General features: G+C 46.0%; 1 protein-coding gene across 3 annotated transcripts in view; it reads left to right on the top strand.

Annotated features, from left to right (window-relative positions):
* Positions 1 to 17,044: 17,044 nt before the first annotated feature.
* Positions 17,045 to 18,919, top strand: part of R3HDM2 (R3H domain containing 2) — a 142,150-nt gene continuing 140,275 nt past the window's right edge. For all 3 annotated transcript variants that reach the window (XM_088465888.1, XM_088465890.1, XM_088465886.1), the window contains exon 1: positions 17,045 to 17,391. The gene's annotated coding sequence lies outside the window, so the exon portion shown is untranslated. The remainder of the gene's footprint in view (positions 17,392 to 18,919) is intronic.

Genomic DNA, 18,919 nt, shown 5'->3' with positions numbered 1-18,919 from the left:
GCATCCTGGGAGCTAAAAGCTTCAACTGCGTGGTGCCCGGATTTGGTTCCCAACCTATACCCCAAGGTCAACCCTGTGGACCCCCTATGGACCCTGAAGTAGAAATACTAAAATTATAAAAAAAAATTTGTAGTGACCCCAATCATACAGTATTATGCCACATTGTAGTGCACCCCGATACACATTATGCCAAATAGTAGTACCAGCAGTACACATTCTGGACCTGATTTAGAGCCACACGCAATGACGATGTTCACAGTTTTTCAACTACGCATGCTCCAAAATTTCTAAAAAATGTCACAACAGTTCTGCAGGACATCAGCTGGAATGCCAGCTTGTGGCACACATCTCAGTGTGGGGAAACAGGGTAGTGGAAGATACAAGTTTAAAAGTTTGCCCAAGTATGTTCCCCTGAGAGTAATACACTTCTAGTATTTTCTTTTAAGTCCATGACAGGATGGAGACGTCCCCCTGGTCCTTGAAGCTGCTTTTATACCGTGGTGTGCCAGCTGATGCTGATTCTCTGCACCAGTGACAGTGCAACCAGCACAGCGCCCAAGATCTTCACCACTGGGGAGCAAGTGAGAAGAAAGGAGTGGGACAAAGTAGCCCTATCTGGGCCACTTCACAGAGTCTGGGGCTGGCAGGAAGAGTCTAGTCTCCCATGCCCACTGAATATGGCATTGGTAGGCAACTATTGGTCCAACAGGCTTGTCCCCACTCTGTCAGTGGGGTTCCCCCTTTCCAGTACAGCACCATCCTTTCTGCTTGCAGACCTTTATTATACATAAAGTAGGTATTTCCTACCTTACTTTGTTTATAAAATTTGCATAGTAATAAATATTTTTCATTGTTATATATTCTGAAATGTGTTATTAGTAATATTTTTTTTTGGTAGTGTCTGCACATTGTATTGTATTGCTGTTATTGTTTCTTCTACACATTTGACCGTCCTAAGGATTCTATGGCGGCTCTGCATTCCCAGACACCCTGCAAGCCCCCCTGTGCTCTTTGTGGTGGCACCGCTCGCACACGCCTAGTTACAGCCCTGGTATGGGGACAGCAATTATTTGAAGACAGGGTACTTTTACAAACCTTACACATTTTTCTTGGCAAAGGGTGTTAAGCATTAGGTTCAGGGAAGAAAGAACTGGTGATTTTGTCAAGTTTGCCACTAAATTTAAAGTTAAAAGGCAAAACCAGTCTTAAAACTTAGCAGCGAACTTGCCGACATTACATTGGTTCCATAATCTCGGAAACTATGACATAACCCCCAAATGTATAAAAGCTGCGCCTGGCCTGTATTTTGTAATGCAAGTACAAAGTATACAAACGTATGTTAAAAAAAATAAAATAATTGTATATATTTAAAAGTTTGCCCAAGTATGCGCCCCTGAGAGTAACACACTGTATATAGATTCAACGTGTCCATTGTTTGTGTCTGTTTGTCCTTTATGCATGGCCAGAGATTTGTACCTAGCTCCACCAAATTTGGCATGGTGGTGTAGTTTGACCAGGATTAGGTTTTGGCTATGTTTGAAGTCCGTCAGTGCCACAGAGGTCTACATAGTATCCACCGAGTTGGCCATGGAGTCTCTGATTTTAAATTTTGGTTTAAACAAATTCACTCAGGATGTCTTCCAGTGCCTAAAACTGCACTGATCTGAAGGCACAGACTGACATGTACCAGTGGGGGCAGGCAGAGCTCCAACACAAAAGCAGTGAGTTGATGGATCAACTGTCACACTGCACCTGCACTTACAGTTACTAATTTCCTCCAAGCACATATCCATATGCCATGGTCTCCAATGTTGGACTGCATTGTAAAAAATGAAGGCTGCAGATGTACTTCAAGGTCCATTCTTCAACCCGGGCAATCCCGGGTATCCCAGCTAGTCATTTATAAAGCGCTGACAAGTAGCTTACAATCTAAGAGGCCACAATGGGGAGCAACCGTTCCATGTTTCTAACTCATATATCCTGAATACAGTTATGGGGGTCAAAAGTAATAGCCTGTGCTATACTGGCATTAGCGAGTTTCCACCAAGTCTGCCCGATAAATTAAATGGACAAACATTTAAAAAGGAAAACCAGATTGATTTTGCTTTTTAAATGATTATCCCTTTAAAACATCGGGTAGACACGCCGGGAACTTACCGATGCCTATGTAGTGCAGGCTATGACTTTCCCCCATATTCTCCTTCTTCTCAGAATTTTGCTTAGAGCAATACTGGGATTAGAACTGGGGTTGCTGTGATTATCAGTGTTATATGCTTCCTCCTCCTGCCTCACTGTGACAGTATTCACTTTATCTTTGGTGCACTTGTAACACTAACCTCCCATTGAACGCAGAAGCTCATTTCAGCATAAGCAGGAGGGATGGGTATATATATATATATATATATTAGGGGTGAGCGGGTTCGGATTTCTGAAATCCGAACCCCCCCGATCCGAGTCCGATCCGAGTCAGGCTCGACTTTTCCCGCCTGACTCGGATCTGAAATCGAGGCAAAACGTCATCATCCCGCCTTCCGAGTCTCGCAGGTTTTGGATCCTATATAAGGTACCCGCGTCGGCGCCATTTTCTCACTCGGCTGTGGACAGTGAAGAGGGAGGGTGGGAGTTAGGGCTGTGTAGTGTAGTGTAGTGCTGCTGTTGTCCACTACTTCAAAGTCCATAGGGGCTGGCTGTGTTGCTCTGTGCTGCTGTTGTTAATAGGGGCTGTGTCCACTACTTCAAAGTCCATAGGGGCTGGCTGGACTGTGTTGTGCAGTCAGTTCTCCATAGGGGCTGTGTCCACTCCAAAGTCCTGTGCAGTGTCCCAGTCCTAAAGGAGTGCTGTAGTGTTGTCCAGGGGGTGCTCTGTCCATCAGGGGTGCTCCCCCCAAGTGCTAAAAAAATAATATATTTTCTGTGTTTGTGAATTGTGTGCGCAGTAGCCGCACGTGCATCAACAAAGTAGTGCCAAGCGTGCGCCTGTGTCATAAGTAAAGGGCCGGCTGGCTTGACCGTTAAAGGGTGCTGTAGCCCCCGAAAGTACACTCCAGTCCAAACCAAAAAAAAATTATTTTCTGTGTTTGTGAATTGTGTGCGCAGTAGCCGCACGTGCATCAACAAAGTAGTGCCAAGCGTGCGCCTGTGTCATAAGTAAAGGGCTGGCTGGCTTGACCGTTAAGGGTGCTGTAACCCCCGAAAGTACACTCCAGTCCAAACCAAAAAAAAAATTATTTTCTGTGTTTGTGAATTGTGTGCGCAGTAGCCGCACGTGCATCAACAAAGTAGTGCCAAGCGTGCGCCTGTGTCATAAGTAAAGGGCCGGCTGGCTTGACCGTTAAAGGGTGCTGTAACCCCCAAAGTACACTCCAGTCCAAACCAAAAAAAAAATTATTTTCTGTGTTTGTGAATTGTGTGCGCAGTAGCCGCACGTGCATCAACAAAGTAGTGCCAAACGTGCGCCTGTGTCATAAGTAAAGGGCCGGCTGGCTTGACCGTTAAGGGTGCTGTAACCCCCGAAAGTACACTCCAGTCCAAACCAAAAAAAAAATTATTTTCTGTGTTTGTGAATTGTGTGCGCAGTAGCCGCACGTGCATCAACAAAGTAGTGCCAAGCGTCCGCCTGTGTCATAAGTAAAGGGCCGGCTGGCTTGACCGTTAAAGGGTGCTGTAACCCCCAAAGTACACTCCAGTCCAAACCAAAAAAAAAATTATTTTCTGTGTTTGTGAATTGTGTGCGCAGTAGCCGCACGTGCATCAACAAAGTAGTGCCAAGCGTGCGCCTGTGTCATAAGTAAAGGGCCGGCTGGCTTGACCGTTAAGGGTGCTGTAACCCCCGAAAGTACACTCCAGTCCAAACCAAAAAAAAAAATATTTTCTGTGTTTGTGAATTGTGTGCGCAGTAGCCGCACGTGCATCAACAAAGTAGTGCCAAGCGTGCACCTGTGTCATAAGTAAAGGGCCGGCTGGCTTGACCGTTAAGGGTGCTGTAACCCCCGAAAGACCACTCCAGTCCAAACCAAAAAAAAAATTATTTTCTGTGTTTGTGAATTGTGTGCGCAGTAGCCGCACGTGCATCAACAAAGTAGTGCCAAGCGTGCGCCTGTGTCATAAGTAAAGGGCCGGCTGGCTTGACCGTTAAGGGTGCTGTAACCCCCGAAAGTACACTCCAGTCCAAACCAAAAAAAAAATAATTTTCTGTGTTTGTGAATTGTGTGCGCAGTAGCCGCACGTGCATCAACAAAGTAGTGCAAAGCGTGCACCTGTGTCATAAGTAAAGGGCCGGCTGGCTTGACCGTTAAGGGTGCTGTAACCCCCGAAAGTACACTCCAGTCCAAACCAAAAAAAAAATTATTTTCTGTGTTTGTGAATTGTGTGCGCAGTAGCCGCACGTGCATCAACAAAGTAGTGCCAAGCGTGCGCCTGTGTCATAAGTAAAGGGCCGGCTGGCTTGACCATTAAAGGGTGCTGTAACCCCCAAAGTACACTCCAGTCCAAACCAAAAAAAAAATTATTTTCTGTGTTTAGCCGCACGTATATATCAAATCGATATAACATAAATGGAGGACCAAACTTTCTCCGATAAAAATAAAATAGAGAAAGATCAAGAACCACTTCCTCCTAGTGCTGAAGCTGCTGCCACTAGTCATGACATAGACGATAACATGCCATCAACGTCGTCTGCCAAGGCCGATGCCCAATGTCATAGTAGAGGGCACATACAATCCCAAATGACAAAGTTCAGGAAAATGACCTTGAAAAAGACATTTAAATCAGCTGAAGAGAAACGTAAACTTGCCAATATGCCATTTACGACACGGAGTGGCAAGGAACGGCTAAGGTCGATCCCTAGTATGTTCATGACTAGTGGTTCAGCTTCACATGACGATGGAAGCCCTCCTCCCACTAAAAAAATCAAAAGAGTTAAGCTGGCAAAAGCACAGCGAAGAACTGTGCTTTCTAAGATATCACAAATCCCCAAGGAGAGTCCAAGTGTGGTGGTGGTTGCGATGCCTGACCTTCCCAGCACTGGACGGGAAGAGGTGGCTCTTTCCACCATTTGCACGCCCCCTGCAAGTGCTAAAAGGAGCACCCACAGTCCACTTGCTGATATGCAAATTGAAGATGTCACTGTTGAAGTACAACAGGATGAGGATACTGGTGTAGCTGGCGCTGAGGAAGTTGGCGAGGAGGATTCTGATGGTGATGTGGTTTGTTTAAATCAGGCTCCGGGGGAGACAGTTGTTGTCCGTGGGATGAAAAAGCCCATCACGTCATGCCTGGGCAGAAGACCAAACATTCCACCTCTTTGGTCTGGCAATATTTCTATCCAAATCCGGACAACAACTGTCTTGCCATATGTACCATATGTAAAGGTGAAATAAGTAGGGGTAGGGACGTCAACCACCTAGGAACATCCTCCCTTATACGGCACCTGCAGCGCGTTCATAAAAAGTTACTGTCAAGTTCAGAAACTTTGGCTAAGACCGTAAGCAGTCCAGGGACACCTAAATCCCGTTGTCCTGTTGTATCCAAGCGCCTGCAAACCACACCGTCAACTCCCTCCTCGTCAATTTCCTCCTTAGTCAGGATCGGAAGTAGTCCTGCAGGCCATGTCACTGGCATGACTGACTCTCCTATCCGGGATTCCTCTGGAGGATCCTGCATTGCTACGCCTACTGCTGCCGCTGCTGCTGCTGGGAGTCGTTCATCATCCCAGAGAGGAAGTAGGAACACCACTACTTTTACTAAACAATTGACCCTCCAACAGTCCTTAGCGAGGAGGATGAAGTACGACAGCAGTCATCCTGAAGCAAAACGTATAACTGAGGCCTTGACTGCTATGTTGGTGTTAGACGTGCGTCCGGTATCCGCCATTAGTGCAGTGGGATTTAGACAATTGATGGAGGTAGTGTGTCCCTGCTTCCAAATCCCGTCTAGATTCCACTTCACTAGGCAGGCGATACCGAGACTGTACAGAAACGTCAGAAAAAGTGTCCTCAGTGTCCTGAAAAATGCCGTTGTACACAATGTCCACTTAACCACGGACATGTGGACAAGTGGAACAGGGCAGACTAAGGACTATATGACTGTGACAGCCCACTGGGTAGATGTATCACCTTACGCAGCAACGTCACCAGTAGCAGCATCTCAGAAACGCCAGCTCGTTACAAGGCAGGCTACGCTGTGTATCACCGGTTTCAGTAAGAGGCACACCGCCGACAACCTCTTAGAGAAACTGAGGGAAATCATCGCCCAGTGGCTTACCCCACTTAGACTCTCCTGGGGATTTGTGATATCTGACAACGCCACCAATATTGTGTGGGCATTACATCTGGGCAAATTCAAGCACGTCCCATGTTTTGCTCACACAATAAACTTGGTGGTGCAGAATTTTCTGAAAAGCGACAGGGGCGTGCAGGAGACGCTTTGGGTGGCCCGAAAAATTTCTGGCCACTTTCGCCATTCAGCGACTGCGTGCCGAAGACTGGAGCGCCAGCAAACACTCTTGAACCTGCCCCGCCATCACCTGAAGCAAGAGGTTGTGACGCGGTGGAACTCAACCCTCTATATGCTTCAGAGGATGGAGGAGCAGCAAAAGGCCATACAAGCCTATACATCCACCTATGACATAGGCAAAGGAGGGGGTATGCACCTGACTCAAGCGCAGTGGAGAATGATTTCCGTGTTGTGCAAGGTTCTCCAGCCCTTCGAACTTGCCACACGTGAAGTCAGTTCAGACACAGCCAGCTTGAGTCAGGTCATTCCCCTCATCAGGCTTTTGCAGAAGCAGCTGGAGAAAGTGAAGGAGGAGCTAAGACGGAGCGATTCCGCTCGGCATGTGGGACTTGTGGATGAAGCCCTTCATTCGCTTTGCCAGGATTCCAGGGTGGTCAATCTGTTGAAATCAGACCACTACATTTTGGCCACCGTGCTTGATCCTAGGTTTAAAGCCTATGTGGTGTCTCTCTTTCCGGCCGACACAAGCCTGCAGAGGTGCAAAGACCTGCTGGTGAACACACTGTCAGCTGAAGCGGAACGTGACACGTCAACGGCTCCTTCTTCATTTTCTCCCGCAACTGGGGCTGCCAGGAAAAAACTTAGGTATCCTAAGCAACCCGCTGGCGGTGATGCAGGGCAGGCAGGACCAAGTTTGGACATCTGGTCCGGACTGAAGGACCTGGCAACAATTTCTGACATGTCTACTGTCACTGCATATGATACTGTCACCATTGACAGAATGGTGGAGGATTACATCGGTGACAGCATCCAAGTAGGCATGTCAGACAGTCCATACCTGTACTGGCAGGAAAAAGAGGCAATTTGGAGGCCCCTGTACAAGCTGGCTCTATTTTACCTGAGTTGCCCCCCCTCCAGTGTGTACTCCGAAAGAGTGTTTAGTGCAGCCGGGAACCTTGTCAGCGAAAGGCGTAGGAGGTTGCTTCCACAGAATGTGGAGAAGATGATGTTCATCAAAATGAATTATCAGCTCTTCCAGGGAGACCAGCCTCCAGAAGGTACAGAGGGACCTGTGGTGGTGGATTCAAGTGGGGACGAGTTAATACTTTGTGAGGATGAGGATGTACACACTGAAGAGGGTGAGGAATCGGTGGATGAGGATGACATCTTGCCTCCGTAGAGCCAGTTTGTGCAGGGACACATTAATTGCCAGCTTGTTTTGTGGGGGCCCAAACGAACCAATCATTTCAGCCACAGTTGTGTGGCAGACCCTGGCGCTGAAATGATTGATTTGTTAAAGTGTGCATGTCCTGTTTATACAACATAAGGGTGGGTGGGAGGGCCCAAGGACAATTCCATCTTGCACTTCTTTTTTTTCTTTGCATTATGTACAGTTTGGGGCCTAGTTTTTCTAACTGCCATCCTGTCTGCCACTGCAGTGTCACTCCTAGATGGGTCACGTGTTTGTGCCGCCCACTCGTGTCGCTTAGCATAGTCATCCAGCTACCTCGGTGCAACCTTTTGGACATGAAAACACTATTGTGAGGTGTGAGGTGTTCAGAATAGACTGGAAATGAGTGGAAATTAAGGTTATTGAGGTTAATAATAGCATAGGAGCAGAGAAACCAACAAATTCTGTGATTTTAGCTGTTTTTATGCTTTTTAAAAAAAAAATACAGATCCAAAACACAAAACCCAGAACCCAAAACACGGAAGGGTGGTTTTGGCAAAACCAATCCAGATCCAAAACACGAAGAAAGATCCAGATCCAAAACCAAAACACAAAAAGTGGCCGGTGCACACCCCTAATATATATATATATATATATATAACGAACGGGAAACGTTAGGGAACTATTTTCCTTTTGCGGGTATGTGCATGGCTCAGTCGCCCAGCGAAAGTGGTAAGACAAATCAGTTCATAGACAAGATTAGAGGTTCAGTCATATGACAGAGGAACAAATCAGGCAGGTGGAGGGAGGAGAGATAATATCCCTTTTCTATCCAGATGACTAGACTGCAAGCTCTATGCCAGATGAAGCCTGGTGAAGACCCCATGGGTCCTAGGCAAGACAATGGTTTGGGCCACCATTCCCCACACAAATAAAAATAGGTTAGAGTACTCTGGGATACTCAGTGGGCCATAGGTAGGAGGGTGCTAGTGGATGAACTTGGGCCCAACTGGTAACCAGACTACACCGGCGCTGCTTTGGCCAAGCCAGCCATTCGTCAACTGTGAATGTCAACCTGACGCCAGCGTGGTGTCCCAAATTGTAGGAGGGTAACTGCTGGCACCTGGAGCCGCTCTTTCTTCTTGTGCAATGTGTAGCTGCAACACCTCTTTGCTTTCTACTCAGGCTGAATCCTTCCTGTCTGCTTAATATGGGCCAGGTCTGGGGGCGAGCATCCATACGTTTTATTCCATTCTACTTAAATACTGAGTGTGCCAGGTGTAAACGATACAATCCAGCCATAGTACTTTATAAAAGGGAATTTATGAGTTCAGACAACATAGGAGATATGTGGTCGGTTTATAAAGCTTGGTGTTATCAGAGATTGGTTATCAGTGTTTAAGTGTACAGTATATTTATATAAACACAGCTGAGCGTGTAGCATTATTATCTGAGTTTCCATGGGACACAGCTATCCAAGTATTAGAGGTCCTTTCAATGAAATTTTAGTAACGTCTGACAGAGTGGTATCATGTATTAACCCCCCCCACCACCACCACCAAGAAAATGGCATTTAAGTAATATAATTTGCTGAGTCTTCTGGCTTGTTTGGTAATGTTATGACAGTGGGTCCGATTCACTATGGATCTCATGCAATTGCAATTACACACACAGTTCAACTGCGATAGTATGCTAATCCATTGCGATCGCTATCTAGTTGCAGCACTACACAAAGACGCCCACTTTACTTAGCATACATCCGTAATGTTTAGCAAGACTGTGAAACCATCGGAACAATCGAGTACCACCGCAGCCTCAAGCACACTTGCACAAGCTCTGACCTTACTCAGGAATTGCTAACATCCACGCACGTTATGAGTCCTCAAGCTGCGTATGCCATTGCAGTGGCTAATTTATGCATGCTACTGTAACGGCGTTCGAACACACTGGCACACCTGCATTTCGCCGACCTCCCCCCCCCTCGTCACCACCCACAAACGGTACTTTTGGTAAATTACTCTGCAATGGGTCTGCATAGCCACTGTGATCGCAGTCCCAAACGCAGTGGAGCCTTTGTGCAGTGCATATGCAGTGCGTAACAATCACCCGATTGCGTGCGTATTTGCAGTTGCGATCCTTGCTGAATCAGGCCCAGTGTTTGGAAATATTTCATGATAAATAGATGGTGCCGTTTCATTAGGTTTAAAAATTTATTTTATCTCTCAGCTCAATTGGTCATGCATTATAATATACACAAGGGCAGGAGGGGTGAGGGGGGTAGCAGGTATGTAGAACCCCAAATAGAAGACTTAGGGGTACATGTATCAATGGAGCTCCATATCGCATTGATACAAATATATTTTAATGGCACTCTCCTTTGACAAGACAGTACCTTAGTGCGATTTGTAGGCTTTTCCAGAGCTGGTTATGGGCCTGATTCTGAGCTGGATGCAGCAGTGTATGTGTCTGCTTCTTTTGCTGGTCACACGGCAGCGGCTTTATGGAAATGCCACTATAAAGCTCTTCCCTGGTGTACATTCCGTTCCGAATGTGGAAGGACAGAGACGCCAAATGTCAGTGCCTGTGCACGCTGTAATAGTGATTGGTGCATCATTAGATGCCATCATCGGTCACACCATTGAAACTTGCACCAGCCCTACGGCAGGTGCAGTTTCTCCATCTGAGTATGGCTATCTATGTAAGCAGTGAAGTGTCTGTATACACAAACACTTCAGCAGCACACCTGCAATGCTCCCATAACATCTACGTGCGCCTGATCAGCCACCCCCTTGTAAACCACCCGGAACACACAATACATTTTCACTATACTTCCCAGTGCTTGCATCTGAAAACGCAACTGCAACTCTGTATGAACACAATTGGAGCACACGACTAGTGCAAACTAGAGGCTTACGCAGTAAAGAAAAACCTGTCTGCCATACACATAGGGTGCGACTCAGAATCAAGCCCAATATTTCTAGCACATTAATTTATTTGTAAGTTGTGAGACAATGCTGCAATAGGTCTATTTTTCATATTGCCAATTATTGCGGCAATACAGAACCACTTAGTGATGCAGTGTAACAATGAATGTATCGCTCAGCTAACTCAGCAAAAAATATTCAGAGCCTTGAATGTTATCTATTGCAAAATGTTATCTATTACTAGTGTGTGGGCAAGGGCCAGGGCACTATCCCCCCACTTTTTACCCACACACCAGCATGGAGGAACTACAGCAGTTTAACAGGTAAGAAACTGCTGGCTGTTCCTCATTCATAGAAGCGTCAGTGTAAGTTTGCTGAGGCGATAATTAAGACACTGAGAGGGAGGATGTGTCAAATCTTGAGAGAGATCAAGTGGAGAAGTTGCCCAGGGCAACCAATCAGCTTTTAACAGTAATTTACCTAGCACGGTCTATAAAATGACAGCTAGAAACTGATTGGTTCGTATGGGCAACTTCTCCACCTTATCTCTTTCCTAAGTTTGCTACATCTCCCACCGAATGAGTGACACAGGTGACCGCCTAGGCTTGCCTAGTGGTAACACTGGCACTGGGGGTAAATTTACTAAAGATCGGTTTCAGATCAATCCTAAATTGATTTAAAACCGATGGAAATCGCCAGCATTTTTAATAGCAAAAATCTGCATATTTACTTGAATTTGAAGCCAGACATCAAATGTCAGTTGGATTTTGCATGTGTAAATGCCGTCGGCTCAAACACAACGGCATTTACACTTCACAGATCACTATGATCTGTGCTGGCTTCTTAGGGTTTAAAGTAAATAATAGGTTTAAAATTAAAAGTCAAAAAAATGGTATGTGCCCCTCCCAGAACTCAGTAGCTAGCCCTGAACTTTTCAGTCTTGGCTGGTACAGAAAAATAGGAGAAAAAACTGGTGTGGAGTTCCCATTTTCCTATAACCAGTCCGGGGGGCTTACGCCATAGCAGATGAACAGTGTCTCCCTGCCATCATGAAAACTAGCCCCAAACTGGTCAGTGCAGGGCTAGAAATCCTCGGAAAGTCAGGACCCAAAAAATAAATTGAGGTCCCCCTTCCGAGGATCAACCAGCCCAGGGCTATGCCCTGCATCCCTGATAGTGTTGGATGTGGGGTTCATGGTGTAAAATAGAATATTGTTCTTGACAGTGGAACTACAGGTCGCAGCAAGCCTGCCCCGGCATGCCAGCACTTGTAGAACCACAAAATCCACTATGAATCAGAACCTATTTGATATGGGTTTTGGGGTACAGGTATGGGCAGGTGCATGTAGAAAGGGATTATTGTGTGCGCTTAGGGTATTATAGACAAATCGGGGTCTTTATATGGGGCATATTTACTATTTTTGCAAAGGGATGGCAAATATAGCAGTTGTCATTCCATAATAAACAGGTGTCATTCCGCATTATGTGATATATATTTACTAACAGTTTCTTATATAGCGCAGCATATTCCTTTGCGCTTTACAATTGGAAACAACATTAATAGAACAAAACTGGGTAATAACAAACAGACATAGAAGAGGGTCCTACTGGCAAGCTTACAATCTATAGATATGGGTATTGGGGTACAGGTATAGGTACATATAGAAAGGGATTTGTGTCTGCTCTTAGGGGATCATAGACAAATCGGGGTCTTTAACTTGGGACATTTTCATTAATTTAATTATATTTTTGGTCATGGATGGCGAATTTAACAGCTGTCATTCAATAGTAAACATCCATCATTCTGCATTATGTGATATGGATATAGGGGTACAGGTATAGGCGGGTGCATATGGAAAGGGATTAGTGTGTGCACTTAGGGGATCACAGAAAAATCGGGTGTCTTTATATAAGACATATGCATTGTTTTAATGAGTTTTGCATAAGGATGACAAATAAAACAGTAGTAGTAAACTGCCATTATTACTTCATTCTGCATGTAAAATAATCTTAGCAAGAAGTGTGCTGAAGATAAAGTGCATACAGATGGTCCTCACACGTCTTTGCTGCAGTCTCGTCAAACAGCCCCTCTTGGTGCACCTGATCCCATGAGACTTTGCTAGCGCGGGCGTCTTTTTTTCAGAATATGCGCTTGAAGTTGCAATGTGATGTGACTTGGAATCACCAGGAGACTGTATGTGTGTAACTTAGGGCTTGATTCAGAGACGGACGAAAGGTGCTTACGCACTCAATTGAGCTGTTTGCCATCACGTATGCGTATAAGCCACACTGCACATACGCAGTGATCGCACTGCAATTATGGACGCACATAGGAATCCATCGCAGAGCGAGTGAGTTTGTCTGTGTTTGGGGGTGGTGATGGGAGGTGGTCTGAGAAACGCAGGCATCTCGGTCCGTTTAAACGACGAATTGACGATACCTGGGTGTGCATAAATTAGCCTCTGCGAGTGCATACGCAGCTCTGCATGTCAGAAGAGCTCCCAAGGATGCAGCAGGTCAGACTCGCTGCAAGGGTAAGATGGCCGTCGATGTACGTTGATGTTACCAATATTTACGCTGGTATGCATCGTGGCACACAGGAAAGAAGGCAGCAGTGGGCGTCTTGGTGATCTTTGCAAACAGCATATTTACACTGCTGCGTTGTGTACAAAATCGCAGCTGCGACCGCATTAGCGTCCGTCTTTGAATCAGGTACCTAGTCTCCCAATCAGCATGCGAAGTACTACAATGCAGCGGCCACAGCTTTTTTTCCACACCAAGTTCCATTTACAGTCTCAGTCGCACACAGATATTCAAGTGTCACATATCAATGCCAGTCATATTGCACTGCAAGGCATATTGAGGCTAGATAAGCAAGGACCAGTGCTCATGTAATACCACTGTACAAAAGTGGCAGCAAAGAAGACGCAAGTAACTACAGACCAGTGAGCCTTACATCAATAGTGGGAAAATTATGGAAACACTATTAATAGAAAGAGTGGTGGAATATCTCAAATCCAACAATTTACAGGATCCCATACAGCATGGATTTACTCAGGGGAGATCATGCCAAACAAATCTTATTGACTTTTGTGACTGGGTGACCAAAGTAATAGATCAAGGGGGGGCCGTAGATGTAGCTTAGCCTTTAGTAAGGCTTTTGACATGGTCCTGCATCGCAGAATGATAAACAAACTGGAAAGCTTGGGATTGGATTCTATGACTGTTGAATGGATAAGATTTTGGTTGCAGGATAGGAAACAGAGATGTAATAAATGGAGTGTATTCACAGGAGGGAAAGATAACCCGTGGAGTACCCCAGGGATCAGTACTTGGGCCAATGCTTTTTAATATCTATGTTGGTTATACTGCAAATAATATTAAAGGGAAAGTATGCCTTTTTGCAGATGACACAAAAGTATGCAACAGGGTAGACACACCAGGAGGGGCAAAACAAATGACTGAGGATCTGGGTAGACTAGAGCACAGGTTCTCAAACTTGGTCCTCAGGACCCCAAACAGTGCAGGTTTTTCAGGTCTCCTCACAGAATCACAGGTGAAATAATTAGCTCCATCTGTGGATCTTTTAAAATGTGTCAGTGAGTAATGAAAACACCTGTGCACCTGCTCGGTGACCTGTAAAACATGACCTGTGTGGGGTCCTGAGGACCGAGTTTGAGAATCTCTGGACTAGAGGAATGGGCAAGAACATGGCAACTACAATTTAATGTCAAATGCAAAATCATGCACTTGGGTCCCAATAACTTAAAGGCTAAATATAGTATCAAGGACACTATAATAGAAAATACAGAGGAGGAAAGGGATTTAGGAGTCACCATTTCAGATGACTTAGGGCCTGATTCAGAGCCGGACGCTCTCACCAGAGCGCTCGCTCTGAATCAGTGCCCTCCTCCATGAAAATGGAGCGGCCTCCTGGCCGCTTGTATAGCTGTGGGTGACCACCCACAGAATATGCGAGCGGCCAAAAAGATGGTCGCGATGGTCTTGACCATCGTACTTGCGACGGAGACCCTGCAGCAGGGTCTCCCTGCCACAAGCCCTGGAGTGATTTTGGCTCTATCAGAGCCAAAATCACTCCCACTGACATCACTAGTGATGTCAGTGGGGCCGGCTTCAGACGGTAGGCGTTCCCATGGGAACGCCTCCGTCTGGCAGGCACGCCCAAGAGGGGGCATGCTGTCAATCAACATCGACAGCACACCCCCTTTGGTGCGAGACCCGGAGCGATGGAAAGACCGTCGCTCCCCGGGTCTCGTGCATGCGCACGACGGAGCGCCCTCCAGTGGGGAACATCGACTCGCTTGCGAGCGTACTGCTGCTAGCGAGCGGGTCTGAATGACCCCCTTAGAGCAGTGTTGGCTAACCTTGACACTCCAGCTGTTGTGGAACTCTATATCCCAGCATGCCCTGCCACAGTTTTAGCATGCCCTAATAGCAAAACTGTAGCAGTGCATGCTGGGTTATGTAGTTCCATAACAGCTGGAGTGTCAAGGTTAGCCAACACTGATTAGAGGCAGGCAAGCAATGCACCAAAGCAATGAGGAAGGCAAGTCAGATGCTTGGTTGCATAGGGAGAGGAATCAGTAGCAGGAAAAAAGAAGTGATAATGCCACTGTATAGGTCCTTGGTACGGCCTCATCTAGAATACTGTGTTCAGTTCTGGAGGCCATATCTCCAGAAGGATATAGACACATTAGAGACGGTACATAGAAGGGCAACTAAAATGGTGCATGGCCTACAGCACAGAACTTACCTAGAAAGAGTAAAAGAGCTTAATGTGTATAGTTTGGAACAGAGAAGGGAAAGGGGGGACATGACAGAAACTTTCAAATACAGGAAAGGTTTTAACAAGGGACAGGAGGGAAGCATTCTTCAAAGCAAGAGATGTACAAGAACACGAGGACATGCACTGAAACTGGGGGGAGGTTGGCTCAAAGGAAATTTGAGGAAAAATTACTTCACAGAAAGGGTAGTGGATAAGTGGAATAGCCTTCCATCAGATGTGGTTGGAGCTAAAACGGTGGAACAATTTAAACACGCTTGGGATAAGCATTAGAATATCCTTAAGAGAGATGTAAGGAGTAAATAGGGTTGAAGTTGCCTAAAGGATACATGAAAAGGGGCAGACTAGATGGGCCAAGTGGTTTTTATCTGCCGTCAAATTCTATGTTTCTATTTTTCAGCATGAACAAGCAGGAACTCAGTTCCTGAACCTCTTAACTATGACGTAATGTTCTGGGTCAAAATTTATTTTCCACAATACAAGTTTTATTTTAAAGTCCCTTTAGCTCCAGCCACAGTTCCTTTACCTATTTTGGGACTTGTGCACTTTACAGACTCATTGCAGAGAGAACCCAAGTGTCCTACACTCATTATTATTATCAATCATGGTAATGTCTAAATCCCCTTCACGGAGAGGTCCCTGATGTCAGCAGCCAGTGTCCAGCGTCATTCCCTACCATCCAAGTGGGCATAGAGGGGGGAATATAACCTTGTGGCAAGAGTAGCATGTCCGTAAGGGGACATCTTTCTTCTTTAGGTGGGGACAACCCATGAGGGGACAACTTTCGGTACTTGTGTACATAAAGTACACAAGTACCATTTAAAACATTCATTGGGTTCTCTCTGCAATGAGTCAGTAAAGTAAACAAGCAGCCCTATTTTTCCTAAGAAATAGCCCTGGCAAGTACACATGTAGGTTTAAGATTTTGTACAAGTATATATAAAAGTTTAGTCTGCTCTGCTCCCATTGTAGTCGATAGGCATTCCATTTATACAGACCAGACCGTCATTCCTTTTGGTCTCTCCAACTATATGTCCCTGACTGTGCCTGTAAGCTCACAATTCCCAGAACATAGGTATATATGAGTGATGTCTACACAACATGGCGATCCGAGAACACACCATATACCAGTGGCTCCCCAGCTGTTGCCTTTGTATCTGGTTGGTCACACTGGAATTCGCACATTTACAGCAGCAGGAGAGCCCCCGGGTGGCAAGGATTGGGAAGATATGCTGGGATCCGTAGTTTCACACCCGCTGGTGGGCCAAACGTTTCCGACTCCAGAGACAAAATAACACCCTGTACACCTCACCACTAGCATTATAAAATGGCGGATGGGGACTACACAGGCACCATAATAATGTGTACACAGTGAGTACGTAGCGTGTCTCTCTTACGCTACGCACACCTATGAGTTGAGGAGGAAAGCGGCCGGCGAAGTGTATAAATCTACACAAACTCGGAGCGCTAGAGGAAACAACCGTATACAAATTTTGCGAAAAAAACGTCTCCAGCGCACGGGGTTATATACTGGAAGAGGAACCCTTGTCAAAACGCTTATAGGGCTCCAACAAAATGGCTTCCTCATAGTAGCTGAGGCGACCAGTACACATTGCTTTTTACTCTTGGGTTTAAAGCCTGTGGTAAACGTAAGGGATTACGGACCGGTGACGTACAACATCCGGCGTGACGTCTGCACGCAACCTGCCAGGAGGGGGAGGAGGGGTTTTGACATTTTTTTTTTCCTTCCTTCATTTCCTTTTTTCCTTTTTCTTTTCTTTCTCTTTTTTTTTCTCCTTTTCTCCATCCGTCCATCTCCTCTCTCTCCCCGACCCAGTGATGCCCGTCAGCCTCCCGCGGGTGTCTCCGGCAGGCTCCCCTCCTCCTCCTCTCTCACCCAGCCGGGGCTGACCGGGCTGGAGGGAGGGCAGAGGCACATCCATGTCACCATCACACGGCTTTTTCCATTAGCCCTCGCACGCTAGCAGCTACCCCGGGACCCCCGGGCTCCGCACAGCCCGAGCAGACATTGCCAGGAGGTAAGTGACAGCTGACAACAACAAGTGCATGTTCTGGGGGCGCTATGGTCAGGGCCGGCAGACACAGGACACTGCTGGAGGTGCTTTATACGGTGCAAATCTCTGCAATCATACCGTCTGCCTGTGTGCCAGATCTACTGTTAGCCAGTGACACTTGTCCCTGTATATACGGACTAAACACAGATCTATAGTTTATGGCTATCACCCATACTTGCTAACTCTCCCTGATTGCCGGGTAGACTCCCTGAAATAGTAGCCATCTCCCTGAAAGATCTAGCTATCTCCCTGATTGCACCTTACCCCCAAATTATGAAGCTGTTATAGAAAAGAAAAAACATATACATTCAAATGGGATCATTAGTGTAATTTACCTGCATTGGTATAAGGCATAATGATCCCTATGGCTACAGGAATTTTCTGAAAAGTATTAGTGTGTTTTCATCAGCATATAGGTCTTACTAACTGCTTTGGGGCTCATTTACATTTGTATGTAAATCAATTTTATGACACGCCCCTCAGATGTAGCAATACACGCTGCGCTCTTAGGTGCTGCTTTCACAATATCCCTGAAGTGCTTTTTCAAAAGTAGACAAGCATGCTATCATCTTGTCAGACACACAGGCGTATCTATAATAAGTGCACTTATGGAATTGACTTACCTTGCAGCTGTTGTAGTATTAACCTCATCCCGGATGCACACGCAGTAGAGAACTTGCCAGGAAAATGGTGGTGGTACCATTTTCCCAGAGATAAGTGCAGTACATGCCAGGATCTTTGCTGCGTATGCGCTGATGAGTTTGGCTTTGTATAACAATAGAGAAAACACAATTTCAGCGGGAATTGAATAACGCCGGGAGGGAGCTCCCAGAGCTTTTCAATTCAGCGTGCTGTTTTGTCTGACTAATGATTTCTTCTCGCACCCTAGACTGTTTGTTTTCCGGCTTAGCGCGGTGCAAACAGCTTCGTGGCCGGCACTTTAGTCAGAGAATGCCGGTTCTCCAGACTAAACACCCAGGTTAAGTCGCGAGAACCGTCATTCTCCGACTAAACTACTTCCCATCGGAGTAAACATCGCAGTGAATTGAATAGCTCCGGGAGCTCCCTCCCAGCGCTATTCAGTTTCCGCTGAATTGAATCACCCCTATAGTTGTGCAATTGGTTGATAAAAATGTACACAAATCCTTAAATTTTTACAGTTTTACTTTGAATCTGCTTTTGTTTCTAAAGCTGGGTTCACACTGTACGATCTTTTGTCTGATATATCGTTCCGGCGCAGATTGTAGTGATGTATTGTGTTGTGTGTATGCCCAATTTGTTGTTCCATGCCATCGTTAATTGAATCGTCCCATCTGCTGTGCTACACATCAGATGGGACAATTCAATGGCCAACGTGGTGCTGTTACATACAGCAAGCAACGATACATTGCGCCATCGTCCGGTGGATCATGTAGTGTGTACGGTGAGGCAATGTATTGTTACATCTCATCGCTGGGTCACACTGTCGTAAGGTTTGTACCCAGCTATTCTG

The sequence above is a fragment of the Taudactylus pleione genome, unplaced genomic scaffold (assembly GCF_031769625.1).
Source record: "Taudactylus pleione unplaced genomic scaffold, aTauple2 ptg000065l, whole genome shotgun sequence".
Lineage (NCBI taxonomy): Eukaryota > Metazoa > Chordata > Amphibia > Anura > Myobatrachidae > Taudactylus > Taudactylus pleione.
This window is presented reverse-complemented; position numbering and strand designations above follow the sequence as displayed.